Source organism: Pan paniscus, chromosome 10 (assembly GCF_029289425.2).
Source record: "Pan paniscus chromosome 10, NHGRI_mPanPan1-v2.0_pri, whole genome shotgun sequence".
Taxonomy (NCBI): domain Eukaryota; kingdom Metazoa; phylum Chordata; class Mammalia; order Primates; family Hominidae; genus Pan; species Pan paniscus.
Window position 1 is genome coordinate 28,497,639 of NC_073259.2, and position 18,729 is coordinate 28,516,367.

At 39.4% G+C, this 18,729-nt stretch overlaps 1 protein-coding gene and 1 long non-coding RNA gene across 2 annotated transcripts in view; one reads left to right on the top strand and one right to left on the bottom strand.

Moving 5' to 3' along the window:
- Positions 1-16,766, top strand: part of LOC130540652 (uncharacterized) — a 30,805-nt gene extending 14,039 nt beyond the window's left edge. Inside the window, exon 3 of the long non-coding RNA XR_010108893.1 lies at positions 1,257-16,766. This is a non-coding gene — a long non-coding RNA (uncharacterized LOC130540652). The remainder of the gene's footprint in view (positions 1-1,256) is intronic.
- Positions 1-18,729, bottom strand: part of HMGA2 (high mobility group AT-hook 2) — a 147,948-nt gene that overhangs the window by 97,521 nt on the left and 31,698 nt on the right. The gene's annotated exons all lie outside the window — the stretch shown is intronic.

The window sequence follows — 18,729 nt, forward strand, 5'->3', positions numbered from 1 at the left end:
CACTAGTTTCCCCCTGAGACGTTACTGTCACAAGAGATCCTTACATTTCCAGTGGCATTCAACAGATTCTCCTCTTTAGTGAGGACAGCTGCAGAAAGTTACTGAATATTTGCTCCCTCTCAGATGCATAAAGATTATTTTGTAAGCAATGTTGGAGAAAGAAAGAGCTCAAAAGGAGGGTGAACATCAGAAGAAAAAAGGGACAGATCTACAAGGTGCTTGTGACATCTGTTTTCACTTTGTGCTGTGGCCAGTGGCAGAGTGGAAGACCAACCTTTAATCAACTTAGCAACATGGTGCCCATGTCCAGTTATTCAAGTGCTTAGTAAATACTGTTACAGAGAGCCCAACGAGGAATGTGGGTCTTCTGGGAATGTGTAAGAAAGAAAAGGCACGTTCTTACCCTCGAGATGCTTATAGTCCTGTTCAGATGACAAGCTTTATGTGTTAATACGTTAATTCAGATCTTTTCCTCACTTCCTTCAAAACTCCATCCAAAGTTCTTCTCCTGCAGGCAGCCTTACGGCTCTGACTAATAGCTCATGCCTCAACTCTGTGTCCCCACAAGACTCATATCCTCCACTTTTACACAACTTGAACTTGGCAGAAGTGTTCTTCAGTTGATTCATGTGTGCTCAGTCCAACTGATTTGTCAGTATCATGAGGATACGGTTTTGGTCTTCTCATTCCTTTATGTCTTTTCACAGTAATTAGTTCTGTAGCTTAAACATAATAAACACTCATTAAGGGAAAACTGGCCAGCCAATTCTGACTCCTCCTGCTCAGATGACACTCCAAATGTGCTGGTTCCTGGCTTTCCCACTAACAGATTAAGTTCCTAGAAGTTCCCCTTCCTGAGAAGGCCTCCAGATTTTCATGCTGCCTTTGTATCCAAAAGCAAAGATGTTCTCAACAGAGCAAAAAGTTAGAAAAGAACTCAATGTCTCAGTGGGCTAGATTTCTGCTCATTGCAAAAACAGGACAAGGGCCTGTTTCTACGTAGCTTGTGCCATTAGCTACATTCAGGGATACCAGTTAACAAAAATGGCAGGCCCTCAATTTAGTGTCAATGTTTTTTTGTCATTATGTGAGCTAGTTATTTAACTCCCTGTTAAGTTATCTCATGTACCTCTTGCCATTTCCTTCCTCACACACTCTCCTCTTTCTTCTCTACTTTGTTCTTCTGCAGTGTTTAGAAACTAGAAAATCAGAACTGATTTCTCCCCCTTCAATCTCTCAATCTCTCTCTCTACCAGTGTCAAGATGGGAAGGCACATGTTCCCATCTTGACAGCAGCAGAAAGAAAAATGGCAGCAGAAGGAAAACAGCAGCAGAAAGAAAAATTTGACTCAGATGGGTTGAGAGGGCAATGGCAAGCAATCTTGGTACATGTCAGCTGCATCTCAGGTAAGTGTTAGTGATTTTTTTTTAAAGTTGGCACTGCTGAAAAGAAGAATGACTATTCACATTAATAACTGCCTTCTTAAATTTGTAATGAAGAATGAGAAGCGGGCTAAGGTAGAAGAGGTAATGTTTATTTCACTTTGAAGCTTATAGGTAGTTACATGGGTATCACAAAAAGAACAGATATAATGAATCATCTTGCCTTTTACCTGACTCTTAAGACACCTGCAACATATCCCTTGGATGTTCCGCCTTGTCACACTCATAACCGAGGGGAAAAAGAAGACAAAGGTGAATGCTCAGTTAGCCCCTAACCCTCTCGTCCTATCTGCTGTTAATGTTGCCCACAGGTCTACCAGCTGCAAGGCTATCCATGACCTCCTCCATCAAGTCCACCCAGACTCTCTGATCTAAAGCAGCCTCGCCTACTCCAATACTCTCCATTACATTAACTTGGTTCACTTTTCTTCTTTGCTCTTATAAGGCTTGAAATCATCATCTTTATTTTTTTAATAACTACGCCGTCATTTATAATCCCTCTCTAGAATGTAAGAGCCACAAGACTAGGGACCTTAAGTTTTCTCCAGTGTCTCTCCAAATATCTAGCACAGTGCCTAGCATTAGCAGAGTGGGCTAAATGTTTGCTGAGTGAGTGAACAGATGTTTCCTTAGGAGTCAGTCTCAATTTCCATTTTTTCCCCAACGTTTGTAAATCTTCTCTCTAATATAGAGGTCCACCCTCCTTAGACACAAAGGAATTATAGCTATACACTTGCTATGATTCCCAGAGTTCACAAATTCTGATGCTCCATCATTTTAGCCAGCAACTCTAGCTTGAATATTAGTGAAAAATAGATGGGGATGGCTAGGCGTGGTGGCTCATGCCTGTAATCCCAGCACACTGGGAGGCCGAGATGGGCGGATCACGAGGTCAGGAGATTGACACCATCCTGGCTAACATGATGAAACCCCGTTTCTACTAAAAATACCAAAAAAAAAATTAGCCGGGCGTGGTGGCAGGTGCCTGTAGTCCCAGCTACTCGGGAGGCTGAGGCAGGAGAATGGCGTGAACCTGGGAGACGGAGTTTGCAGTGAGCCGAGATCGAGCCACTGCACTCCAGCCTGGGCGACAGAGCGAGACTCTGTCTCAAAAAAAAAAAAAAGAAAAATAGATGGAGATACAGACGCTTAGAATGTATGCCTTCCCATCTTGACACTGGAGAAATGGAGAAATGTTATTCCAGCACATTCTGAATCGCATTCCAGTTCAAATTTGAAAACCTTAAAAAGCCTGAAGACTAACTTAGGTTTCAATTTAATACAATTATTTTAAAACAACAGCTATAATATTTTTACTGTACATATGTTCAATTATTACTAAGTACTTTCATTTCTATCTGTAAAAGTATAGTATAAAAAGTTCACCCTCATGAAATCAGACAAAAATACAATTGACCCTTGAACAATGCAGGGGTTGGGGCACTGACTCCCTGTGAAGTCAGAAATCCAACAAAAATCCACGCAAAACTTTTGACTCCACAAAACTTAACTGCTAATAGCCTACTGTTGACTGTAAGCCTTACTGATAACACAGTCGATTAACAAATATTTTGTATGTGATATTATTATATACTGCATCCTTACAAACTACATGTAAACTACAAAAAAATAAGACAAGCAAGAGAGAAAATTTGTTCACTACTCATTAAGTAGAAATGGATCATCATAAAGGTTTTCATCTTTACTGTCTTCATGTTGAGGAGGCTGAGGATGAGGAGGGGTTGGTCTTGCTGTTTCAGGGGTAACAGAGGCAGAAGAGGGAGAAGAGGTGGAAGAGGAGGCAGGAGAGGCAGAAGCACTCAGTGTAACTTTCACTGAAAGAAATCGGCATATAAGTGGACCCGTCCAGCTCAAACCTGTATTGTTCAAGGGTCAAGTGTGCACTAATATGAAAAAGAGCTGAAGTGAAAAAATGGATCAAAATATTTCTAATCATAGTTAAATAATCTAAAAAATGTAGGCCACTGACAATTTTATGCTTCTGTTCAATGGCACTGCACATACAATCCAGAAGAAAAGCTACTATGTGTGTTAAATGGAAACACTATAAAATCATTTGTAGTGTGTCCTAAGAAAACAGGAGTATATGAACATTACAATATTAATGTTAATGAATTTAAACCTTTTTTTCCTAGTATATTAAATATTTCCCTGTATTACAAAAATTGTGAGCATTCATAGCAAAGCTGGTGTTCTCTGCCAAATGCAAGGTGAATGTGTGCTATCTACAAAATAGTCAACAGTGGAGTGAGTAACATAACAGGGGATTTCAAGGAGATGCAAGACAACACTATTATTTTCCTAATGCTCATAATTCTGTTTCTGGCTATGTAATTTTGTCTTTATAACACTACTCAATTAAATTTATATTTGGGCCAAAAAATTATCATCTTGGCTGCCATGTAGCACTCTTCAAATCTCTTAAAATCACTTGCTTAAGTTTGCTTTTTCTGAAAAGCACTTACCCACCTCTCTGGGGTGTTTTTTTATGAATTAGGAATCCTGGAGCCCTCAGAGTCTAAGCATGGTTGGCAGGTTGGAAGCAAATAAGCACGATGGAAATGGGCCCTACTTAGTTACTATGGATACCTCAGATATAAAGGATTCCTATTTGTAGTGCTCATCAACAACTACTAGCACAAAATCCCTCATGCTGCTTGGACCTAAATAAGGTCATAAATGTTTACTGCACGTACATAATATTCATGGAACCCTTCTAAGATTGCAGAGCCACAGTGCGGGAAATGATATTTCTTTCCTTTGGTGGATTTTCATATCCCATTTTCCATCTGGAGAAATGAAGATATTGTTTTGCAATTACCTTTACAGAACAGAGCATTTTTGCTGGACTACTAAAATCGCTTAGCCAAAGTTGGGCATAAATGCAATTCCTGTGCCAAGCCAAATTACCTGGAAACATCACACCCTTCAAAAGGTTTGAATACTTCATGTTTTGGGGTGAGGGTTGCGACTTCTGTAGTCTAAAGACAACATTCCCTAGTCAGTGAGACTGAGCTGGGCACAGGATTTGGTATTCCTAACCTCCAAGATCCTGTCCATGGGAAAACCATTCAGGACTTTTCTTGTGAATGAATCCCAAATTACAATTTAGTTTCTCATCATCTGGTCCATGCAAACGATATTGTTGTGATTTTTTTTCCTTTGAAATCTAATGATCCTTGAAAACAAGGCAGTCAGTGTAAACACACCAGGGACACTGTACTCCTCTTTACAGATGTTCACCTCATACTGCAGAAAGGAAGGTGCAGTCAATTTCGGGAACCAGGACTTGCACTTGTGCCCTGTTTTGGCTTAACAGTTTTAGTTTGAGGCCAAGGCAGTCAGTTTAAACACACCCGGGACATTGCACTCTTCTTTACAGATGTTCACCTTGTACTGCAGAAAGGAAGGTACAGCCAACTTCTGGAGCCAGGACTTGCACTTGTGCCCTATTTTGGCTTAACAGTTTTAGTAAACCAACAGAAATGCTCCATTCTGTAAAGCTAATTGCACAACAAAACCTTAACTTTTCCAGAGGCAAAATGGGGTGTCACTAGATATGAGTTAATGATCTGGCCCCAAAAGAATTCTAGTTTCATTCCCCAGCTCTACTTAAGTGCTGATAGTGTCGTCAGGATTTAGGGTTCACTGCTGTTGTTGATTATCCCAGTGGTAAGCTCAGTCTAGTGACCTAATAGATATGAAACAGCCATGCCAATTACCATGAGCTGAGCATGGGTGGGGTAGAGCAAGGGAAGCATGCGTAAGTTCGTGTGGACGGTGGGACAGCTGGAGAAGGATGTGGTAAAGACCACTGGTCCACATACTGCCGTTGGCAGTTGACAACCTATATTATCTCCTTTGTGTGCAGTGGTCCCCATATTCCCTTTCTTCTCCACTTTCTATATCACGTTTCATTTTCCACATTCTCTTGGGATCTTTATCCACAGCCATGGCTTCAGCTACTGTGACCCATGGCTCCATCAGCTCAGCTCCCTCTCCTCAACTTCACACACACTAAGTACATGAGTGTTTCATCTCTATCTTGAATTCTAAATCCACTCTTCCTCTTCTTGAGTTGTATGGTCATCCACCAAGTGACACATACTTCTAGTACAGGTCTAATCCTTGATGCTTAACACTTTTTTAATTTTTGTAGTATAAGAGATTTCTAACAACTGGCTTTCATTTTGTACACCCAAGTAGATTAATTGTTCTAAAGTAGTATTTTAAATGCACTTTCAAAAATATTTAGTTTTTCCTCAATTACTGTGTAATATAAAAATGTAGAACTACCTAAGACATTTAGGCTTATTTGCAGAAAATTGATAATACTATAATAAAAGCAAACTGTAGTAGTGGTGGTGGTACTGATTGTGGGACACAGAGACAGACAGAATCCCATTTTCTGTTGTTTGAAGTTATGGAATGTGTGTGTGTGTGTGTGTGTGTGTGTGTGTGTGTGTGTGTATGGTGCGTTTTGGTAAATTTGTTATAACATTTGAAAAAAGGTAAGTATATCCAATGCTTATTCTGTTGTTAACTCTCTTAAAACAGTATGACTCTCTGAAGTCATACTGTTCACTTAGAAACATGTTGCACAGCCAGGCGTGGTGGCTCACGCCTGTAATCCCAGCACTTTGGGAGGCTGAGGCAGGTGGATCACCTGAGGTCAGAAGACTAAGACCAGCCTGATCAACATGGTGAAACCCCGTCTCTACTAAATAAACGAAAATTAGCCGGGCGTGGTAGCGGGCACCTGTAATCCCAGATACTCAGGAAGCTGAGGCAGGAGAATAGCTTGAACCGGGGAGGCAGAGGTTGCAGTGAGCTGAGATCGCGCCATTGCGCTCCAGCCTGGGCAACAAGAGCAAAACTTCATTCCAAAAAAAAAAAAAAAAAAAAGTTGCACAAAAACGGATTTTTTTTTCAAAAATATGTTGGTATATTAAATTTTAAAGCATATCTTTAAAGCCAGTTCGCAGAGAGAAAAAAAATTTAAGTATAATCTATATTTACTCAATTTACTCTTAAAATTTTATCAGTTTGTTTTCCATGGAACTACAAGGTGCTTAAATTAAATATATATAGTATCTAGTTTTTTTTTTATTTTTACCAATTTAGGATAAATCAATATTACCTAAAACGAGATGAAACTACCAATGCAATATTTTGAAAAAGAAAAGTAATTTATTTTCTGAACTCAGTGTTCCATAGTGACCCACATATATAAAACGATGATTAAAAAATAAGAAATACGTTTACATACAGGTTTTGTCACATGGAACGCTCTGTTTTATCCATCCAATACAATAGCATGTATTGTTTTTTTAAATTACCTTTTTTTGTTTTGTTTTGTTTTGTTTTGTTTTGAGACGGAGTCTTGCTCTGTCGCCAGGCTGGAGGTGCGGTGGCACGATCTGGGCTCACTGCAACCTCCACCTCCCAGGTTCAAGCGATTCTCCTGCCTCAGCCTCCCAAGTAGCTGGGACCACAGGCATGTGTCACCATGCCCGCTCATTTTTTGTATTTTCAGTAAAGACAGAGTTTCACCTTGTTGGCCAGGATGGTCTCGAACTCCAGACCTCGTGATCCACCCGCCTTGGCCTCTCAAAGTGCTGGGATTACAGGCATGAGCCACCGCACCCGGCCTAAATTATCTTTTTTAAAATCAATCATAGACACGTTTTTTTCTTAATTTTGAAGAAAATGCCCCAAAGTAGACACATCTTTTTCCAGTTCTGCAGAAAAGTGTGCCATGAAGTCAAACACCATGTGTGGCAGATTCAGCTTAGCCTATGTCCCTGAACCAGGCCTAGTAAGATATTCTACATTTTGTTATCTTTGAGGATATTTTCCAACATCTGCTTCTACATCTACTTTCTATTTTGTAATCTCATTGAACAGTAGCAGTGCTAATGTCACTTATATTTATGTCTCTAAGTACTGAATCCAAGAGATTAGCAGCAGCAGTAATTCCTCAGGGTACAGTAATTAATGACATAATACTGTGGACATACTTTTTTGAAAAAACAAAAACTTCCAATTACACAGTTTAAAGAAATCATTTTGTGGGAATGACCTGAGTAGCCTAGCCACGTATTTTTTGTTCTTCATTTAACAAATATTGTATTAAGCAGTTACTGTATACCACAGTCCTAGGTTTTGAAGAAAATGCAAAACTGTTCTCAAGGAGTTTACAAAACTGGTAAAGATAACTGTTCAAAAATTACCAGTACAAGAGAAAATGGAGAATGCTATAATGAAAGCAAGGCATTCATACAGACAGTCCCTGACCTATGATGGCCTGACTGGAATTTTCTGGCTTTACGATGGTGTGAAAGTGGTACACGTTCAGTAGAAATTGTACTTCAAATATCCATACAACCATTCTGTTTTTCACTTTCAGTACAGTATTCAGTAAGTTACATGAGATATTCAACACTTTCTTATAAAACAGGCTTTGTGTAAGATGACTGTAGGCCAATGTAAGTGCTCCGAGCATATTTAATGTAAATATTCTCAGACTGTAGGCAGTGTAACTGTTCTGAGCATATTTAAGGTAGGCTAGGCGAAGCTAGGATGTTCAGTAGGTGAGATGTCTTAAATGCCCTTTTTCCTTTTCTCTTTTCTTTTCTTTTCTTTTCAGACAGAGTCTTGCTCTGTTGCCCAGGCTGGAGTGCAGTAGCACAGTCATGGCTCACTGAAGGCTAGACATGCCAGGCTCAAGCATTTTCCCACCTCAGCCTCCCGAGTAGCTGGGACTATAGGTGTGTGCCACCACACACCTGGCTAATTTTTAATTTTTTTTTTTTTTTTTTTTAGAGATGGGGCATTACTATATTGCCCAGGCTGGTCTCAAACTCCTGGGCTCAAGCAATCCTCCCACCTCAGGCTCCCAAAATGCTGGGACTACAAGAGTAAGCCACTGCACACGGCCTAAATGCATTTTTGACTGATGATATTTTCAACTTCCAATGAGTGTATCAGGACATAACCCCAGGGCAAGTTGAGAAGCATCTGCAACGCGTGTTTACCCTCCTACAAGGATGAGACAGCCCACTTCTGACTAGGGCAGTAAGGAGCTAATTCATAAAAGGTGCTGTCTAAACTGGACTTTGAAGATTAAAGAAGATTTTAAGCAGCTGAAAATGGAAGAAGGAAATTGCAGGTAAAAGTGAAGGTGAGAAAGTGTTCGTCCTGTTCATGGAATAGGATGTTTTCTCTTAGTTATTTCCATATTGGAAATAGAGCTTTCGGCTACATGTATATAAGAAAAATGGTATTATTTAACCACAAATGAAGACCCATTGAGCAGTTTCTGAGCAAAGCAATGACATGCTGGAGTAATGACAGAGGAAGAACAATCTGGAAGTGGCCTCAGGACACACATGTAGCAAGAGCAGGGGAGAGACAAAGTGTGCATTGGAAAACAGGCAGACTGTAGGTAGGGTGATCATACAACTTACTCTCCAAATTAGGACACTTTGGGGAGTGAAAGGGGTGCTATTGATAGTTACACTACTTGGAGGCTATAAGTGAATTTGGTAGAGGAAGGAAAGTAGTGGGACAGGAACCTGATGACCTAGCAGGACAGGAAATCTTAGATTGATTCCTATTTCTTCCAGTGCAGAACTGTGTCTTGTAATTGTTTCAGTCCCTCACCAAGTCTGGCTCATAGCCAGTGCTCAATAAACATGGAGTCACCAACTGATGACAGATAAACACGATCCCTAGGTGTCATGCCTGGGAGATGCTGTCTACATTTCTCCAAAAGGTCAAGGGTGGCAATATCCCAGAACTGTCAAGATTTTCCCTTTTATGACTTTTAAGAATGTTTCTTCAAAAACCTTGTTAGCAATCTACATAAAAATAATGCAACAGTCCAGTTGATTAGAATAAAAAGTAGAAATACTGTACAAGAAGAGCTGCCTTTTAAAAATAATCAGAAAGAAGCACAGTGAGCGAGATTTAGACTCTTTGGCTTTATTTTTAGGAGGTTTTTTGTGGTTTTATGTTAAAGCATTCACCATTACTGCAATGTTTCATATACATTTTTTAAAACCCCTGGAATGTCAAATAACTAGGCTGTGCATAACTCTCTCATGAATTCAATATGTAAAGGTACAAATATAAGGAGCCGTTAAACAAAAACAGAGAAAAATCAAAGAAGCACAGCAAAATCGTTACAGAGTGGTTTTTTTAATTTTTCATTTCTTGCAACACTTCATTCTAAAAGAAAAATTATCACAGGATTGAAAAACAAACTTGTTTTCCCTTTAGATCATACATAAAACTTGACTATTATTTGAAGTTGATAACAGAAACTGGTGTTTCCAAAGATGTCACTGAATACAATACTTTTAGGAATTGCTGAATCAAATTTTCTTTTCTTTTTTTTTTTGTAAATGAGAAAGGTAGAGAGAACTGTAAAATCAGTCACAAAACATATGGAATACTGAGGGATGAGTCTAACAATCTGACTTACTCTTGTATGTATACACATTCATTTTCTCAAATTAGTACATACCATTGGAAACTGCATCAACCCATAAAAATAACTCATATGCCTATTATGTTTTTCCATTTTAAGCTTATAATAGCAGTAACGACCTCAGCAAAAGACATTTCCTTAGAATTAATGGCTGGCTGGGAGGCAGAGCCAAGGGCCACTGGTTCCTCCCAGCTGGTCATTAATCCTCAGGAAATGCCTGCACCTCCATCATTATTGCTAAAGCACCATTATAGAAAATTCTCACAGTTCCAATATATGGAAATTTGAGGCCATTTTGCAAGCCCATGGTATTCATGTGAGTTAATAGGCCACCACTGAGCACAGAGGACGTAATTATCAAAACGACAGAAGGGAAAATATTGTTCTCCTAGGTCTGTAAGATTATAGGAAATGGGGACTAGCCTTATGGGAAGAGGTATATTTGAAGCTAAAAGACATTAATTTAAAGGGAGGTTTGGAATCACATATATAAAAGTCAGTAAAAGACAGAGCAATCCATTCCCATGACTTCGTTTAAAACTATTTTTTTTAACGTGCAAATAAAGGTTATTTGGAAATTTCCTCCCAAATCGATAAATGAATATTAAAGAGAATGCAGTCAGGAAGACTGTTTATACACACAAATTATTATATTCAACCAGTGAAGTCTGGGGGAATGAATACATTTGACAGTGCTGAATGAGAATGGGATTTCTTTCTTTTAAATTTTGGTTTAAAAATTGAATACACACCATTAAATATTATAGAGCAAACATTTTATTCTAGACTTTATTACTGCTAAAACAAACAAAAACCCTAAAGTTCTGTCTTTTTGTCTTAGCTAGAGGCTTAACACATCAAACAAGCATTAATAAAACTGAAGGCCAAAATGATAACAAATACAGTGCTGGTGCTCTGTGACACAGTTTCAGTTCTCTGCAAAAGCTTTTGCTAGCTTCCAAGCTAAATTGAAAATAAAAATTAGGTGTTTTCAGGTCTATTCATTCCTTCCTTAAAATAAACTAAACCCAACAAATGTCTTCAAAAGAGGGAATTAATCCAAAAATCACACCAAAAGCAGTCTATAAATCTTTTGAATGTGTTATTGTAACAAACTACAAATGTTGGATATGATGCTTTACACTTAATGAAATTCACTGCAGTTTCTCATTATGCATTACAAATACCAGCCTGGTTCTAACAGGTTTAAAGTTATAAAGAACTGTTATGGGTTGAATTGTGTCCCCTAAAAAGATATAGTGAAGCCCTAACCCACCTTGTCTCTATGAATGTGACTTTATTTGGAAATAAGTTCTTGGCAGATATAATCAAGGTAAGATGAAGTCAGTGGGGTGGGCCCTAATCAAATATGGCTGGTGTCCTTATAAGAGGAAAAGAGACACAGACACACAGGAACTGCTGTTACCACCATGTGGCAACCAAGGCAGAGAATGGAGCAATGCATCTAAAAGCCAAGGAGCATCAAGGATTACCAACAGCACCAGAAGTGAAGGGAAAGAGATGGAACAGATTCTTCCCTAGAGCCTTCAGGGAGAGCACAGCCCTGCCAACACCATGATGTCAGACTTCCAGTTTCCAGACTGTGAAAGAGCAAATTTCTGTTATGGTAAAGCACCCAAGTTTGTGGCACTTTGTTATGGCAGCCCTGAAGAAACTAACACAGGACCTAAAGGAAGAGATTTATCAGAACTGTGGTCAACATTCCCAATGGAAATCCAAGGAAGATCGGGTGAGGCAAGAGGAAGCGGCTCGCTACAGGGAAAAGCAATGGACTAGAAGTCAGGAAACCTGGCTCTTGTCAGAGCTAACAAGGTTGTGTGGCCTTGAACTGGACACAATTGCTCTGGGTTTTCATTTTGTCACCTGTAGAATATAAGAGGATTTAACTATATAATCTCTACACCAAGTCTAGCTTTATAGATGGGAAGACCAAGGACCACACAGACCAACATTTTAATACTTTCAAATTCACTGTTCTGGCATTGCTTGGACCTCAGGGACAGAAAGCAGGACACAGGAAACAGAACTGCAGTCTTCCATTTGCCTCGAGCCATGCTTACTGCAGCAATGTGGCCACATTTATTTTGGTTGAGTAAGGCCCAGAGGAGTTTGCTATGGAAGCAACAGCAACATATGCTGATATTCTATAATTATTTTCTTTCAAATATAACTTTTTCTGCACTTCCAAGATTGTCAAAAATGTCTACAGCTGATTCAAAAGCATGATTTTTGTTTAAATAAGATAATAGTTACCACCAAAAATAAAGAATATCACTTGTAATTCGTAGATATTTGAAGTGCCAATAGTCAAAAAGCATTAGTCCAAAAAAAAAAGAAAAAACAGCTCTTTGTATGCCACAGCATAGCTGGGATTTAGGATCCAACAGGGCTTTTGGTCCAAATATACTAAATGTATTCTCCAAAAGAATCCCATAATGATCACATTGATAGTGTTTTACTCTTCAGTTATTATGATCAATCATTATCATCATCATCATCATCATCATCTGTGTTCTGGTTACCTAAACAAACACTCAGATTCTAAGAGTGACTAGTGGAATGGAATAGACCTTGGCCATTCTTAAATGTTAATATTCACAGTTTGAACTGTTTGCAAATCCATTTTTTCTCAGACTAGAGTGCAGGCCTGAGACATTTAGCCTGGAGGGGCAACTTGGCCATCTGCCTAGTGTTTGCATCTTAGCACAGCTTTGCTCTGTGTGTGTGTGTGTGTGTGTGTGTGTGTGTAAGAGAGAGAGAGAGAAAGAGGAAGAAAGGGAGAGAGAAAGGAAAGAGAGAGACATGGTTGTAATATGAAATTTTTATTTGGGGAACCTAAACATTACAGTGGCATTCTCAAATGTGGATCTTCCTAAATGTGTCAAGATGACATGGTTCTACTATAATTGTTCTAGAGACTGGGCCAGATAGCCAAAGTACAATTAACAGGACAGTTTCCTCAGTGAATATCTGCCTGCAAGGACATTTAAAATCTATGTGAAACAAGGAATTTCCAGGGGATGAAGGTATTCATCCACAACTTCAGGACGAAACAGGCATGTGTTTCAATATATCCCAAAGGGCAAGCAGGTACTCAAATACGCCTGTTGTATGTGCCTTCAGGAAAAGCAGGTGTGTTACACTCCCAGGCCAATCCTTTCTTTCTTTCCTGGCCTCTGAAGTTGGCAGAACTCTGAATGCAGTACAAAAGTGTAAGTTACTTCAGGCAAGCAGTTAGCTGTGTGCCAAGCCCACCTATGATTTTGCCAGGGCCAGCCAGACCTTTATAATGAGGGAATGTGAAAGAGTAACTGCACAGCCAAAGACAGGAACCATGGGCCAGAATTCCTCTCCCCACATTCCTACAGTCATGCAAAGTTCTTGTGTACTTAGAGAAGACAAATTTAGTGTGTGTCATCATGGAATGTGCCACAAACTCCTGAGCAACTGACAGTCTTAAAAGAATACCGGAGTGGGGAGGGAGAGCATCAGGAAGAATAGCTAATGCATGTTGGGCTTAATACCTAGCTGATGGGTTGATAGATGCAGCAAACCACCATGGCACACATTTACCTATGTAACAAACCTGCACATCCTGCACATGCACCCTGGAACTTAAAAAATAATAATACCTCCGGTAGTGAATACATGAACCTACATGTGATAAAGTTGTATATAACTTGATGCTCACACATACACACACACAAATAAGTACATGCGAAACTGGGGAAATCTAATCGCGATGAATGGATTGTGTGAATGTCAACATCCTAATTGAGATCTTGTTCTACAGTTTTACAAAATGCCAGCATTAGGGGAAAACTGGGCAAAGCCCACAAGGCACGTCTCTGAAAGAAAAGGGGGCTAATTTTTCTCTCTACCAGAGAAAGGGCACGAAAGAAAGTTTTATTTAAAGAATTTTTTTATTTTGAAAAACATAAATGTGTAAGGCTATCAAAATGTTCCTTCCTATATTGATGTTTCTCTTATCTAGCAATCTACAGAAAATGTGGAGGGACTTCCTTCTGACCTTTTTGTAAAAGGAACAGAAGATGTCAACAAGATAACAAACAACGTAGGTGGAACACAGGATATCTCGAAATGTGTACCTCCATCGGCCATTTTTCATGACAAACACTTTGAAATGTCCCAGCATTACACATAGTTTAAAAATTCTGCATTAAGTTAAAACTCATTAATCCTGTAAGAGTTCTTATGATTCATGAGCATGGGAAGCCTTGTTGTAAATACAGTGCGATCATCTCTCCTAGATTAACTACAGTGTCTGGAACTGCATTCCCACACATCTGCCTCAGCTTTTACTATGGACTTTAATTAGGGAACTTAATGCTTTGGTGGCATTCTCAAATTTGGATATTTCTATTTGAGATCCAGAGAGAGACGGGAAAAGCAACTGAATTTATTGAGCACTCACGATGCGCCAAACACTGTGCATTGAGCTGCCTAGACCAGGAAGGGTGGGACCCCTGTGCGGCGAGGATGCAGGCTCATGCCCCAGACATGACATCACATTACCACTCTGCCCGCTCAGAATCACTGACTTAGGAGGCCAAAAACGATTAAGCGATTCAATGGCTAAGGTCACAGACAGCCATAGAGAAAAGGGCCTCGGGAAAACAGCATCTACAAATCCCATATGGATCACTGCAGCTGATTTTATTAGAATACTGAAACACATAAAGTAATCTGCAGGGATATTTAACCACATTCCACTCTAGACTACTCAAACTTATGTACTTTCAGCCCCATAATTAAATATGAAACAAAACTGAATTGAGGCAAGGAAACCAAAAGATTAATACAGTACAAATATGGGGGGAAGTTCCTTGCTTCTATAAACTTGAACAGTATATTCAACAGATTTAAACTTGAACAGTATATTCAACAGATTTTAAATCTGTTGATAATTACAGTATCACATGTAAGTATTCATTTAAGCATTACCATGTCCATGCTACTTTCTTTTCTCCCCAGTTTCAGTGCTCTTAGACAGTCCTCATGGTTCAGCTGTCACAGCCAGGACAATCAATTTTCCAACTGGTCTTCTCCAGTGCCACACTCCCAGTTCCCCACACGTCAGTCAGCAACCTTCCCCCTCAGACTGTACCACTGCAGACACGGCCATTGTCCTCTCCTGCCTGGGATCACTGCAACCTTCCAGGTCACTTCCACTCCAAGCCATCCTCAATGTTCCAAAGTTTCCTTCTCATTTAGATATGTTTTGTCCATGATGTTCTGTTGGAACTTGGCAGTGAATGTCTTAAGAGACGAATTCTAAAATCCTCCTCTTCAATGTCTACTACTGGAGAGGTCTCTTCTGCTCATCTCTCTCTCCTGGGCACTTCACCTATTTATTACCACATAGATCATGTGGCACTCTCTTAACCTCACCCAACCCTGCTTATTTATTCACTACTTCTGCACATGAACCCAATACCTTTCATGTTGGAATTCTTTTGATATGTCTCTGTGATACATCTGAAAGTTGTCAGTTTTAGCCTTTCAACCATAAGAGCAGATGGAAATGGAAAAAGAGTAAATGCCTCATAAACCATTAGATAAGACAAGGGAAAAGCTGAAGATAGCAAGCTAAGTGTTAGAAGTTATATAAATAACAGGAACAATTTCATTCACCCTATTGTAGTATATGAAATTTTAATTATTATTATTATTTTTTTTTGAAACAGAGTCTCGCTCTGTCACCCAGGCCAGAGTACAGTGGTGCAATCTCAGCTCACTGCAACCTCCACCTCCCGAGTTCAAGTGATTCTTTGGCCTCAGCCTCCCGAGTAGCTGGGATTACAGCAGCGCACCACCATGCTCAGCTAATTTTTGTATTTTTTTCTTTAGTAGAGATGGGGTTTCACCATGTTGGCCAGGCAGGTCTCGAACTCCTGACCTCAGGTGATCCACCTGCCTTGGCCTCCCCAGGTGCTGGGATTGTAGGCGTGAGCCCCCGCATCCAGCTAGTGTATGAAATTTTAATTGCTGATACTTACTGCTGTTACCTTATGATTGCAAGGTGCTTTATTTGTACAAATTATTTGTACAAATTATTATTTGCACAAATTGTACTTTGTACAAATTTGTACAAAGTACAAATTACTTTCAAATTATTTGTACAAATTATTATTTGTACAAATTGTACTTTGTACAAATTTGTACAAAGTACAAATTACTTTCTTATATTATTCTGACCACAACCCAGACAGGAAGACAAAGAAGATATGACAATTATTATCCCACTTTTACATAAGAGCAAGCAGGTTCAAGGATAAGTCACCTGTCCAAGGTCACAAAGCTAGAAATTCATTAAGTCAGAATGCAAGTCAGAAAGGCCTTTCATCACGAACGTAGTGTTCCATCTACCATATCATTTGAAGTCTCATTCAGAACCATGATTAGTGGGTTAGAAAAACAGGACATAGTGAGAAAGACTTGGGAATGTTATTGTGGAAAATGGAAAGCTGACAACATATTTTCACAGGGTTTTAAACTAATGATTTTTTGTTGTTGTTGTTGTTTTGAGACAGAGTCTCGCTTTGTTGCCCAGGCAGTGGCATGATCTTGGCTCACTCCAAACTCCGCCTCCTGAGTTCAAGCAATTCTCCTGCCTCAGCCTCCCGAGCAGCTGGAATTACAGATGCCTGCCACCACAGCTGTCTAATTTCTTGGTTTTTGTTTTTGTTTTTGAGATGGAGTTTCGCTCTTGTCACCCAGGCTGGAGTGCCATGGTGCAATCTCAGCTCACTGCAACCTCTGCCTCCCAGGTTCAAGTGATTCTCAGGCTTCAGCCTCCCAAGTAGCTAGGATTACAGGCGTGCGCCACCACACCTGGCTAATTTTTTGTATTTTTAGTAGAGATGGGGTTTCACCTTGTTGGCCAGGCTGGTCTCGAACTCCTGACCTCAAGTGATTGACCTGCCTCGGCCTCCGAAAGTGCTGGAATTACAGGCCTGAGCCACTGTGCCAGGCCAAAATAATGGTATTTTGAGCATTTACTAGGTACTGGATACTTTAGCTGAAACTACAATGGAGATATTACCAGCCTCATTTCACAAAAGAAGAAATTTAGTCTCAGAGAGGTAACAAAGGCCTAAGGTTAGTAAGTGATAAGGTTCAGACTCAAATGCAGATATGTTAAGACCCGAAGTACGTACACTTTACAGTACCCCAAGTAGGAAGATATGTTTTGAAGAGGAACATAGCAGATGTTCTCTGTCACCATTAAGAACAAGACAAGAGGAAATGGACTAAGAACCGTAAAAGGAGAAATTCTAGGTTGAATACATGAAGACCCTCCTGTCACAGGAAAGACGATTAAACTTGTACACCACTGTCAAGGATGCTCATGAAATCTCCTTTCTAAATTGCTTTTTTCATACACATAAGGATGTTTTTCTACCAAAGATAACTTCAAGACTGCAAGTGAATTAATCTAAACATTTTCTTGGACACAAAAATATCTCAGACTCAAAAATAAAAAAATAAATAAAAGCACAGGATAAAACACCCAAATTTTCATACAAATTGGGAAATTTTGTGTTTGCCTTATGGATATAAAATGTCAGCTTCTCTAAATGTTTATTGTAATATATTTGTTTCAAAGATAGCAAATAGTAAGTCTGAATACTTACCACATTATTACAATCCCAGCAGAAAAGTCTTTTTTTTAGTAAAAAAAAAAAAAAAATTTGGTCTCTTCATACTGTGACTATGTAAGGCCAAGCTCTCTCACACTACACAATCTAAGTGCATTGATCATTCTATTAAAGCAATAATATACATAACCCATTTGCTTTATCATAGCAGGAAACAATGCAGTACAAGTGAGTTTAGTGTGAATTAGTTTCCTGTAAATACTGTGGCTCCCTAAGAACTTCCAACAGTGCAAATAGGGTCATAGCTGTAACAGCTTTGTTCCCATAGGTCTTAACAGTTGAAAAGGATCCCAACTGATCTCCACTAAGATGAGTGATTTAATAGCGAGGGGGACTATATGTTAGAAAAAATTACCTATTTATTGCTTATAAAATTATGGATTTTAAATGGTTTTATGTAGCTCATCAATTGTCTAAACAGGATGGAAGGCACAAAACTTTAAGCCTGGCTGATTTGATGACAAATTTTAATATCCACAAAAATTTCAACCACCAATAGAGGAAGGGCAATACTAAATAAAAAATAGAGGCTAGGCACAGTGGCTCACGCCTGTAATCCCAGCACTATGGGAGGCTGAAGCAGGCGGACCATTTGAGGTCAGGAGTTTGAGACCAGCCTGGCCAACATGGTGAAAACCTGTCTCTACTAAAAATACAAAAATTAGCCAGGCGTGGTGGCAGGCACCTGTAATCCCAGCTACTCGGGAGGCTGCGGCTTAAGAATCGCCTGAACCCGGGAGGCAGAGGTTGCAGTGAGCCAGGATCGCGCCACTGCACTCCAGCCTCAAAAAAAAAAAAAAAAAATACAGAGCCTACCATTGTCTTGGTTTGGTAGTCTGGAGATGACCATTCTCATTTAGGAAAATCTCAATAGCAAATCCAAACAATGTCATTAAGCTCTACCACATTGCTATGTAAGAAATTATAATAAGGAGAATTAGGACTGGGAATGAGATATTTTTCACCAAATATATATGGAAAATATGTAGTCCAAAGATATGAAAGGGGAATAAGGGATTTATTTATTGATTTGTAAATCAAACTATACTTTCTCTTAAAAGAGAAATT